This window comes from Wyeomyia smithii, chromosome 3, assembly GCF_029784165.1.
Source record: "Wyeomyia smithii strain HCP4-BCI-WySm-NY-G18 chromosome 3, ASM2978416v1, whole genome shotgun sequence".
Taxonomy (NCBI): Eukaryota; Metazoa; Arthropoda; class Insecta; order Diptera; family Culicidae; genus Wyeomyia; species Wyeomyia smithii.
In genome coordinates this window covers 104,570,471-104,582,874 of record NC_073696.1, presented here as the reverse complement: position 1 = coordinate 104,582,874, position 12,404 = coordinate 104,570,471, and the positions used below count along the sequence as shown (strand labels likewise).

Below are 12,404 nucleotides of genomic sequence, written 5' to 3'. Positions count from 1 at the left end.
TAAACAAACGTAAATTTACACGAATTCTTTTTACTGTGTAGAGATACTCAGAGGGAGAGATATGCGGTGAGCCAAACGAACCGTCAAAATTGGAGCCAAACAAACAAGAAAGGTAACACCACATTGAGAGGTATTGCAATCAGGTACAAAAAAGAACGTGTTCATTTCTATACGATTTTTTGTTCTATTGCCAATGAATGAGTGATTTTTACCCGGAGTTCAACAAACCTTTTGTATAGGTTACAAAATAAGTGAAGGTGTATAAAATTAAACATAAGCATAAAATATATCACCTTAACAGTTTTTGCGAAGCACTTCACTATTCTTAAGGACTTTCACCGTCACCACCGATTATACAAGTCGCTTGTTAGTCAACATTGCGCTTTGAGAAGAGATCTGGCACCTCTGACATATGAAACCCAGTTGCCGAATTGGCGATTTTTTTTACCGCGAAATCTCTTCCTCTGAGTATTTCTAGGTGAAACAGTATGTAAACAGCAGGGATACTATATGTGCAGATTTGCTGCGAAATGCAAATGTTGATCAATTAGCAGATATTTGTAGTTGACAAGCCTCCGTGTGTTTTACGTAAATTTCCTTAAAATAAGTGAAGTTTTACGTAGACATGCGAGCGTAATTTTCTCGATCTTCGGTCGAATCATTTCCGGAAATGTAGTTTTGCCGTTTACCGATTGTTTGAAAAAAAAAAACCTAAATTAATACACCTTGGGGTGTGATCTGGTCTTTCTCATACAAAATCAATTATATGTTAAAATCTATTAGCACATACGTTTTAACTCTTGGAATAAATTACAGCCTGATAATAATAAAGAACAATTTTTTGTTTCGATAAATATAATAATATTTTTGTAACCAACTGCGCAACTGTATTCGACTGTTGGGTATTTTAGAAACCGGAATGATGCCTGAAGATCGGGAATGGGCCTTAGAACTGTAGGGAACGGTTGAAACGCATGGTAAATGCCCAAAGGTATGAGTCCTGACTAGAATTAAAATTCGATATTTTCTCGTCTCAGGAATATGCTACTACAACTACCCCCTGAATAATAAAACAAAAAAGCTTTCAACGGCAGCGACAACTGTATGTCGTATACAGTAAGGTCGCTTTTTACGCGGTTTTTTTACGCGGGTTGCTTTCCTCCATTACTCGAAAACGGTACAAGCTATCGACCTCGTTTCAATCACGTTTTCCGTTTTAGGCCACGAGTGATCATATATCAGTTTAAAAAAAAAACACAATTTTTGGTGTAAATACTCAAAATTTAAAATATTGAATTTTAGTCTCTAGATCATATTCAAACGAGGTTTTAACGTTTTAGGACGGTTTTCTTTGTTATATTTGCAACTCAAAAAAGTCGTTTTTTACGCGGACCCATACAAATTTGGAACGCATCCCTCACGTAAAAAACGACCTTAGTGTATATGAACGACTGTCGATATGTTCTAGATAACCCACTAGCACTAACATCGGCAGGTGCCAGTACTATGCTCATCCAACGCCGCGTACGGTCGGTATGGACAACAAGAGGTAAACAATGTTCAAAAATTCAAATAATAGTTTTTTACTTATTTTAATATGAACTATGCCTACAAAAACTACATTTTCGTGAACCACAAATTAAGAGCTTTCGATTGATGTATATATCATCGTTGTCCGATTCATTTGAAGCGAAATCATTTTCAGAGATGGCTTGACTCAGTTTTCTGAAAATTTCTCAGAAATTACTAAACCACAAATTACCACAAATTGGATTTCGAAACCACAAATTAACCACTAAATATTGGTGCTAAAAGAATTAAAAAAAAAACTTTGTCAAGCCATCTTGAAATGTGCTTTTAAATTTAGATCAAAGCTTAATTTTTAAAACAAAGCTACGTGTGTACAATATTTTCTTTATTAAAAGTAAAACAACAAAACTATAATGAGAAATTAGGTTTATTTCAAAAGCATTTAATGAGCATTAAATTTTTTGGACCATTCTAGAATCATCCTAGAACAGTAGAGCTGCTATTGAAGGTATTTTTAGGAATCTGGCTCGGGTATCAACTTTTACCGAGACCACTTAAGTTCACCCGAATAAACTGCGCGTTTTGATGTTAAGCTTCAAGTAAACAAGTTGGCTGTTAGTGAGCTTTTCACGCTGGTGTGCTACGTATACATTTCAGCTCGCGCAGTCGAGATTGATGGTGTAATCAGTCGAGTCTGACCGTCAGATATCTGTTGAAGGCTGGAACCAGCCGTTTCAAGAATTCCAGTCTTCAACCGGTAATGATACTGGATTGCAAGCAATTGCATTCAGTATTGCTCAAAAAGGGTGTAAAAACTAACATCTAATAAAACTCTTTTTTCTTTGAAGAGCATTTAATAAGCATTAAATTATTTTTACCATTCTACAGCAGTTTCTTGGTGAAAAATGATGTTTTTATCGAGCTAGCATAACAACATTTCTGAGCAAATATATTTTATAAAAAATGCACCTAATTTATTGAAACTACCCGCATTTAAATGACATATAATGGTATCAATACGTTTTCGATCGTTATCGAAAGTAAATATCTGAAAAAACCAACCCATGCAATAAAATTATCATGAAAACCAGTTTTTTGTTTACAGGAGAGAAGAAGAAGATTCATCAGGGAAAGCTATACCCGCAAGGATATCCGGGCCCCTGGGTACTTTCGGTATTGAATACAATGCAGATTTGTAGGTATTTAGCACGGTTTTTAGCCGTTACTTTTCACCCTGGAGTACCACGTGTACATTCCGGCTCGCGCAGCCAAGATTGACGGTGTGATCAGTGATTCGAGTCTGAGCTGACAGCCGCTGACACTGAAGGTCGTTTCAACTTGAAACAGTGAAAATGCGGTTTTCGTCATCGGGCTTTCACTGAGTGTCCAACTCTGAGCCTGCTACTTTTACTGATTTGACGAGGCGCTCCCACACTCCGCCTATGTGTGGAACTGCGGAAGGGTTGAATTTCCAAGCGGTTCTTGCATTCTTGAAGGCAAACCAGCGATTCATCAGACTGTGCCCTTTTCTGTCTATCACCGGCCCAAAATAATCCACCACCACGTACGTGAAGGTGAAAGGGCAGACGGAGAGTTCTAATCTTTATTCGGAATGAGGTGCTATGGATGGTGCTGATGGAATGATCTTGGCGATCTTGCAGAACGCGCAGTTGTTAGCTTCTTTCCTGACAAGAGCTCGAAGATTAGCCAACTCAAAACGCTGCCGCCTTTCTTTCACCACTGTCTTGCGGTGGGCAAACAGGTACTATCAGATTCTAGGTTTGGTCCGCTTTCCCATTTCATGGCATTGTCCGACACGTTGTTCTTCGATTGTACCCACCTGCACTTTTGAGGATCGCTGAGTGTTAGGAATTCAGCAATTCGGACTGATACAGGTTTGTGAAAACGAGTCTTGAAGTGGAGAGATTCTTCAGAGGAGCCACCTTCCTTTTTGCTCCAACCAGGACCAATTGGGCCGTTTGCCGTTCTGCACTGTGCGAAAATAGACAGTGCATGAGTGCGCAGTTTCTATAGCGTCCACGAATGTATGGACTTGCAGAGTATCTAGGAACGGTGAGAAGTAGCAGCGTGAAATCATCAACCAGTCCAGCTTTGAAAAAAATCCATCCATTGACGCCACTTCTGATGGAGATCATCGTTAATCGGTTCATCCCATCCCGTTCCTTGTATTAGTACTTTTCCGTGGATTGAAAAATGGGAAATGAACCCCCGAAAATCAACTCATAACGACCTTTAACACCTTTCCTTTTGTCGGTACGTGCGCTGCCTTAACGATGGTTTGAAGATCTTCCCGTAAATTAACCGTGTAGGTAAAACAGTACTTCTCAGGAAGTCACTTCATCCCAATCACAGATTGAATTGTGCCATTCGCTCCAGCAGTGTCAGGTTCTTCGGCTCGTCCGCCGAAATTTCACCGATTCCTCGCAGAAGTTGAGTAGAACTGGAGCGAAACTCGCAGATCTCTAATTCTCCTTAACAATTTCGACAGCACCTCCGGCGGTCAGAAAGCTATCCAAATAATCATCCACATAGTGGTTTTTCACTATGACTGCTGTTGCCCGTGGATGCAGTTCGGCGAACTCCTGCGCGTTGATATTTTTAACGTATCGAACAGAAAATGGTGGCTGCGAAGGTGGCTGCGTCCATGACGTAGACCTGAATCGGATCGGAAGAACCATCTCGCCACAAGAAGTATTGTGCCAACCGATGTTGGACACGGATTAGCATCTTTCTGATGTCTCCACGAACTGCCACCGTAAATTAACGGGATCTGCTCAGCAAACCTGGCAATGGTGACAGCAAATCCGGGCCCTTGTGTTTCGAGTTGAGAGAGACTTCGTTTGCCATTGCCGCCACGTCCCAAATCAACCGTACCTTATCTGTTTTCATGGGATTGATGGTGATTCTTTGCGGGAGGAACCATATACGCTTTTTCTTCTTCGCATTCGCCAATTCTGCTTCGGTTGCTTTGTGTGCGTAACCCTCCTGTAACCCTGAGGGATCCTTTGAAAGTCCTTCCATGAAGTCACCGAGTCTCGCTAATGTTGCGTCTGGTTGCTTATTTTCGACGGACCTGTTAAAGGCTGGAGGATTCCAGTCTTCAACCGGTAAAGATACTGGATTGCAAGCAATTGCATTCAGTATCGCTCATCAAGGGTGTAAAAACTTACAAGCAGTCAGACTCTTTCCGCGTGACTTTCACCGGATATGCTCAGTCGAGCTATGTGCTCGCGGATAAGGTGCGTCTACCCATGTGTTTGTTTATACCGCAAGATGTGGACTGCCATAAGTGCAAGCAGATGAATTATACCCAATGCGACAATAAACGAGCCGTGGTAAATGCGGAGAGCGGATGACACCTGCGGTAAAGGTGTTGAAAATGGTCTCTATTGTGGGCACACTCCGCATGATATGTCCGCATGCCCCGCTTACAGACAACACCAAGATAAATAATGTTAAAATCATGGAACTAACGTCCATTCTTGAAGCGAGAAAAGTTTTACAGAGGAAAAATATATCGCATTTGTACTTATTAATCAAAACTTTGAGTGAATCAATTTTGGAGATGATACTTCTACAACTCCACTGTAAAACAAAGATAAAATCCTGTGTCTCAGCAGATGGTCAACTGCTTCAAAACCGTTTTAACTGTAGGTAGAAATGCAAGCAGAAGATTTTAAAGGGGATCAGTTTTGTTAAAATTTTCAAAAATCCAGTCCACAATAGATTCTGAAAACTTCAGAAGTCCAGATTCTGGCTGAATTTTGGACGAAAAAGAAAGAAAAATTGGGTATTCAGATGTTCCTGGAAATACTGAAAACTTCTTGTGAAAATTCATTTCAGCCAACTACAGAGGAGTTTGCTTCGGGTTTTCAACAGTACTTCTTTGCTTGAAAGTTTCTGTCATTTCAGATGAGGATTTCTCTAGTCCTTTCCGGGGAAGTTTAGGGGAACAGGTTTTTTGTTCTTCCTAAACTTTCCGGGTTCAGCAAATGAAGTTTCCCCAACTTAATTGACTGAATCAGACTCATCAGGCGACAGCACCTTTTAAGGGTTTGGGGAAACCTGTTAGGTGGCAGCGGCAATCTTAAGCATTTCTGCGAGAGTGCGCGTTGAACGCTCTTCCAGAGACCACTTGATTTTGTTTTGGCGTTTATTCTACGCGGGGCATGCAGACAGATCATGTGCGGTCTGCTCAGAATAGAGATATTTTTAGCACCTTTATCGCAGGTGTCATCCGCATGTTGCTCCCCGCATTTCGTCACATCTCGTCTTATTGCCGCAGTGAGAGGCCGTATGTCGCAACCATTGCATTCGATGCAATTCATCACCCGCGGTACAAACAAGCGCACGGGTAAACCCACCTTGTCCTCGAGTACATAGCTCGTCCAAGCAGACCCTGGGAAAGTCACCCGAAATGAGTCTGATTGGGTGTAAGTTTTTACACTCTAGTCTAGCGATACTGAATGCAATGGCTTGCAATCCAGTATCTTCACCGGATTAAGGCTGGAATCCTTAAAACGGCCGGTTCCAGCCTTCAGCAGGTCCTCGACGGTCAAACTTGAGTCGGTGACAACACCGTCGATCTCCGCCACACAAGCTGGAATTTTCACGCGGTATTTCCGCGTGAGAAAGTCAAAAGCAGCAATCTCGTTTGCTTGCTTGAGGCTTGACACCGAAACACGTGAATTATTCGAGCGAATTTCCGTGGTCACGGCTGAAAAATATAAAGCCAGATCCCTCGAGATTTGCATTGTCATTAATGCTTTCACTTTGGACCGAAGAAATGCAACTCACAGCCCCAGCGATTCTTCCGGGTACAGCTTCATACAATGGATCAGCTCCTGAGACGCTCATCTAGCGACTCTCGGTGCCTTTTATCCAGGAGTATCAGGCTGGATAACGAGGAATTTTCATCCTCGTAATCGGCTGGTTATCTTTGTCGTCCATGCTGTTCGCACAAACTAAGCGCGCAGAGTCTCAGTTACCAATATAGTAAAAAAATAAGAAAAAAAAAACTTCTGGAACCGCTCTCCTCTACAACCCGTGTACAGACAATAAAACGGCACCCAGCGGCGCACGAAATTTGCTCCGAATGGTAGTCGGCTATTGTTTATTCGAACGAGCAAAATAATATGGAGCGTTATTCAATTGCTCCCTTACTCGATGTCAAATTTACAAATGTGAAAAATAACGAAAATTGCAAAATATACGTAAACAATAGGAGTCGCATCAATTCTCAGAATGTCATAATTACTAAAAATGTCATGAGATGAAGCTTGGTGACCGCACTTTTCGTAGTTACTTTTACGTTAGAATCTGAGCTAGTGGAGTTGCACAAAGAGTCGGGTAAATGGCTATTTGTGATTAATGTACCATCTTCAATGTACAACACGTCTTTAGCTTCTGTTTCGTATGGCGCCGGCTACGTCCATATGGTCGGTTAGGGAAAGGAAGGGTTGTTTGTTAATGTAACGATCTTCGTCGTCGGAGATCGAGGTTATCATTGCATCTCCACGACTGTGATGGAATGAAAGATTTGTATTGTTTTGTCACCGTGGTAAGTGATGGATTTTCATTTATACTTTTACCCTTCCTTCTACGCTTACATTGCTCTACTACACCGAGTCTTGTTACTCCAGCCAAGTGTGGTGCTCGAGAATAAACCTATGCTTGAAAGCCCGCTCTGACATCGGAATGGCATTGATTCTACTAAAATTCATACTTATGACCAGCTGCTCGTCAAAGCGGACTCTGTAGCTCTAAGGCTACGTACTCCCCTGCCATAGGCACTGAAAATAAGCATTGAAATGTCAAAGATGAAATAAAAGCTCTAATACTAAATTAACAAAACGGTCTAAAATACCAAAAACGTCTAAAACAATAGAACATCCAATAACGCACAAATTGAAAACTTTCTTTATAGTTCTAAGAGATTTTCAATAACCCATGTTTATAGTGCAAATTTTTGATTAGTATTTACAGTACTGACCCCTCCAGAGCTAAAAAATTCAAATTCTTTTTCCTGCCATTCCGCAAAATGACCACCGATTTCGATCCAACTTTTTTTAAAAGATCCCAAATTTATCACAGTTTTAGGTCTATAGGGAACATTTCAAAATTTATCGTTTTTTCGGAAATAACGAGAGGAACCGTGGGATAAGTACCCATCAAAGAACACAGGCTATATCGAAATCAGTACCGAAGTATAAGTGGCCAAATACCGATCGCTGATAGTGCTGTTTTGAAAAACTTAAAGTCTGATATGTCGCAAGGCAGATTTCTGTACCGCTCTCAATCTAGCTTGTGTCCCTTCAATGTGCCATAAAGTAACAAAACAGAACCCGGCCCCTTCTACTGGATTAGTTAACATACCCACGATTCTGATGTTACCTGGCTGCTGGATTGTTCTCTGTTCATAATGTTAGAACCCTTATAAAACCAAGGCACCTAGTAATAACCATGAAAACTGTTGCATTGCGTAAGTATCATTATCATCATTTTGTTTCAACCGTAAAATGAAGCATTGTTTATTCGAAGTCAATGAGTATGACACCAGAAGACATTAATCCAACGTCTAGCATATAGGAGAAACGATTAAAACATAACTATAATAATTATATTCCAGTAAAAGCATTGCAATTAAGCTTCGAAATTGCTTTTGAATGGCAAAATCACCAAAGTACTGTATCATGTAAAAAAAATCAACCAATCTGTATTGAATGTATCACCCTTAATTCACATTCCAAGAAATTAAATAAAACTAAATGCACAAACCATTGCGTGATCATTTAGTACTCCGGTGGCTTAGCATATCGCGAATGTGATTAAATATTTAATTAAAATGTAGTTCGGCTCGTGCGTACGGATAGTGGAACCTCCACCAGCAGCCGAGTGCCCGTTCCACGAATCTCGGACAGCTTACGGGGCGGGTTGACTGCTGCCATATTTCAAAAGTGCGACTCGCACACTCCTCGCGAATTTTACAGATTTCCATTCACGACGCAGCCATTCATTTTCAGGCGCAATCCAACTTTAGCACAAGCAGCGACAGCGAGACAATCGAGCTCAACTGATCTAAATCTGGAAAATAAATTGCGTGCTCAAAGCGGGCGGGTTCTACCGTGTATTAGTTAAGTGGTTTTGCCGAACGGTGTCGGATATTGGAGAATGCCATTGAATATCAACTGTTCGATTTGGAAGCAATGTTTTAAATATTGCATATACAATTTTAAAATTTAAATAAAAATGTACACAAAGTGATATGGATAATTTAGTAGTTTTGTTTTCAAATAATGTAAATTTGCCAAATTCGGTTCCCTGCCCTTGAGCAAAGGCAGATTGAATGCAGACCATTAAATCATCAATAGAATCACGACAACGGCTGCCTAACACACAGTCCTCTGGTCACAGTGAACGGAAAATGTTTCACCCGCAGTGGTGCAGCTATTCAAACATAATCCGCACTACTTTCGCGTGCACAGAGGATAGTTATGGATCCAATTCTGGCGTTAAACAGCTGTTAATCGTTTTAGTACATGCACATAAACATTATTCTACGATTATTTCAATGGGCAAAACGGCACAGTTTTCGAACGCGCCCCGCGTCTTGTTCCTCGGTGATCAATCGATAAAATGTAAACATCTTGTACGATTTCGTAGTTTTGTAGTCGATAATCGTTTAGTTTGGTCCGACTATGTTTCGCTGTGATCTGAATAATAATCAAAACCGGGTGAGATTATCCAGCAGCGACCACAGCGGTTACGGTTTCAGCTGTTCTATGAAATTGCGAAGCGAGGGAAATCAGCAGAGCAGCCTTCATATACCCGTAAGAGGTAATGTCGCCGTAGATGATGTTGTCACCGATGGCGATGCTGGCCATCCATCTTATTTTGCTGTCGCTCTGCATCAGTCAATCGCGGAGCGAAATGAAGTTTGTACAATTTTATCGGAGTCGATAGGGTGGTTGTGTTGAGAAGCGGAAAACGGCAGCTAGATGATGTGGGATTCAGATTCGCAGAGACTCCCATCGCTGATCTTTCATGATTACTATTGAAGAGGTGAGGAGACAGAGAGCTTATTAACAGCCAATCGGACTTTTGAACTGAATGATTAGTAATGTAACTCGATATCTTTCAGATTCGCATTGCTTTGACGTTTCAATAGAGAAGGTTGTTGTGGTTTTGCTCTAGAGATCAAACCAGAAAAAAAATAAAAGATTACTTTTGAATCATTTCTGTGAATTTTTGTGCCCCTAGCAGAGGTAACTTTTTCAGTGACTTTAATGCGTTTTCCCGATAGCAAACGAAGAAGCGACGAACCCGGCGAGCAATTATTCTGCGGCATTTTGACACACTTCTGCAGTCACTAATGGTACTAAAATTTACAAGAATGGTTTAAAAGTTATAACATTTCAGGGCAACTTTTTTGAGCATTTGTCAACCAGTGTAATTTTTGATTCGAAGAAAAAAGATGCCCATTTATACTAAAGAGATATGAAAAAGATCATATCGAAACTAAACATTAAGGTTTCCCAAAATAACGTTTTGTCAGATAGTCTGGGGGCTCAACCCGAAAATGATTGGTTATGGTGTAACAAAAAAACTTTTGTATGGCGACAACTCTGGAAAATGTTTAGCCGACGTGCTAATTTGAGTTTCATCTCCGGAATAAGTCTGTGCGTTCATCTACCCTTCGTGGAATTGGACCACTCCTGCTGCCATCGGGACACCGAGAATGACTTTCTGGTTCCTCATATGCCCCTTATGTCATGTTGGTCGAAGCTTTCTCTGTCCTCATTAATGGCGATGCTGATAGGCATTATGCCAGACAAGAAACAGATTGCGTCGTATGACACTGTTCGGTACGCAACCCGAAAGCACATGAGTCTACAGGTGCTTTCCAATTTGCCACGTTTACTGTTAGTACCAAGACCTCTGAACAACACCGGCCTACCCTACCTGAGTATGGATGAAACCACGCTGGCAAAAGTTTTCGCTTGCTGCTATACACCGCTGAGCTATTGGACATCATACGAAATAGTGCTGTAATAGCCAACGAGGCTTTTCTACAGGCATAGTCGATGTGGCTCCCAAACGCGAGGTTGTCGTCGACCATAATCCCCAAGAGCTTCAGAGATCGGTTTGAGGTGATGGTACATCCGATCCGATTTACGGTTATTCACAACCGTGAACTCCGTGTTATGATGCGCTAGCTCCAGTTTCCTGAAGTCATTCAGTCTTCCAGTCTTCGATCTTGCGTGTTATACAGTGCACGGCCGTCAACTTGATCTTCTCGATCGAGTTACCGTAGACCTCTAGCATTATGTCGTCTACAAAGCCGTCGATTACAACTCCTACGGGGAACTTGAGTTTTAACACATGTCATACATGACATTCCACAACACCGGGCCCAGGATAGAACCTTGCGGAACGCTTGCGGTGATTGGGACGCACTTCTGACCCTCCTTCGTATTGTAAACAGGTACTCGATGCTGGAAGTAACATCTCAGAGTCTTGTACAGCGACACCGGTACATGAATGCTCATAAGCGCAAGCGCTAACTGTTCACGTCAAGCGTGTCGATTGTGCAATAGCTTATGTCCCTTCTCTTGCGCTGGACTGCTACCTCCGCCGTCTTGGTGAAGGAGAGGATGGCATCCAGCGTGGACCTGCCCTTCCGGAAATCGAACTGGTTACTTGCCAGACCGTTTACACCCTCTGTGTACTTCACCAGTCTGTTAAGGATAATCCTCTCAAGCACCTTGTCCGCAGTGTCCAGCAGACAGATAGGCTTTTATGCCGACGACTCCCCTGGCGCTTTCCCAGCTTTCGGCAGTAGGACCAATTTCTGCCGCTTCCACCTCTCCGGGAAGAGGTAGTCATCCAGGCACCTCTGCATGACTGCCCGAAACCGCCCGGGGTCGTTTTTATTGTCAGTCTGATGGCCAGGTTAGGGATTCCATTCGTTATCGGTGTCTTGCTCACCTTCAGGGAGTTGGCGAGCACCCTCATTCCTAACCCTTACCTCTCCCTCGATCTCGTCACGACTGTCGTCGCTCACGGATTCTATGCTCGGCGGGTTGACCGACCATTTCTGGTCTGTGTCTATGTGAAAATCGACAGTCGGAGGCTAAAGACTTAGCTCGTGGCGCGGAAAAAGTCCCCCGATGATACGCTCCAGGATCGCTTGTGCTCACTCTGCAGTAGTCAGCCTATAGGATAGAGAGAAGACGTAGAACTCACCGTTATGGTAACTGTCACACCAAAACGGCGGGTTCCCCCGCCAAAATAAGCTTTGCGATGTTATTTTGCGTGACTTTTTCAATATTATATGTTTAGGGACCCAAACACATCTCACGTAACAGGAATTAAACCGTATGGCAGTAAAGCGTATATCAAACATGTTTAAATTTAATATGTGTTAGAGTCACATTCCGATTCGGAACTTGACCTTCTGTTTACTATACACAGACTTCGCAGCTAACCGTTAAGTGTACAGGACAATTGCGGGGCTAGCGCTACGATCCTACTAACACTAACAGTCTCTCCCGAGTCAAGACTCGAACCTACGATGAATGGCTTGTTAGGCCAGCATCGTACCCCGAGAGCTGGGGTTCGAAAAACATTCACATTTTTTTTTTTTAAATTGTACTTGCACACAAGTTGTTACGTAAACTAGCAAGTCCCTTTTTTCATCGCAACTTGATTGCAATACTTTGCGTCAAAACTTTCGAAACTTTAAAGGCCTTCCAGCCGTTTTAGTGTGAGCTTAATGGAAGTGAGTGTCATGGCGTCTCTCTTTTCTATAGGCTTTCTACTCTGCAGGCGCCTTTGGTCTTGGCCATTACGAT

At 42.1% G+C, this 12,404-nt stretch overlaps 1 protein-coding gene across 5 annotated transcripts in view; it reads right to left on the bottom strand.

Moving 5' to 3' along the window:
- LOC129726435 (cGMP-dependent protein kinase, isozyme 2 forms cD4/T1/T3A/T3B) overlaps positions 1-12,404 on the bottom strand; it is a 414,395-nt gene that overhangs the window by 319,672 nt on the left and 82,319 nt on the right. The gene's annotated exons all lie outside the window — the stretch shown is intronic.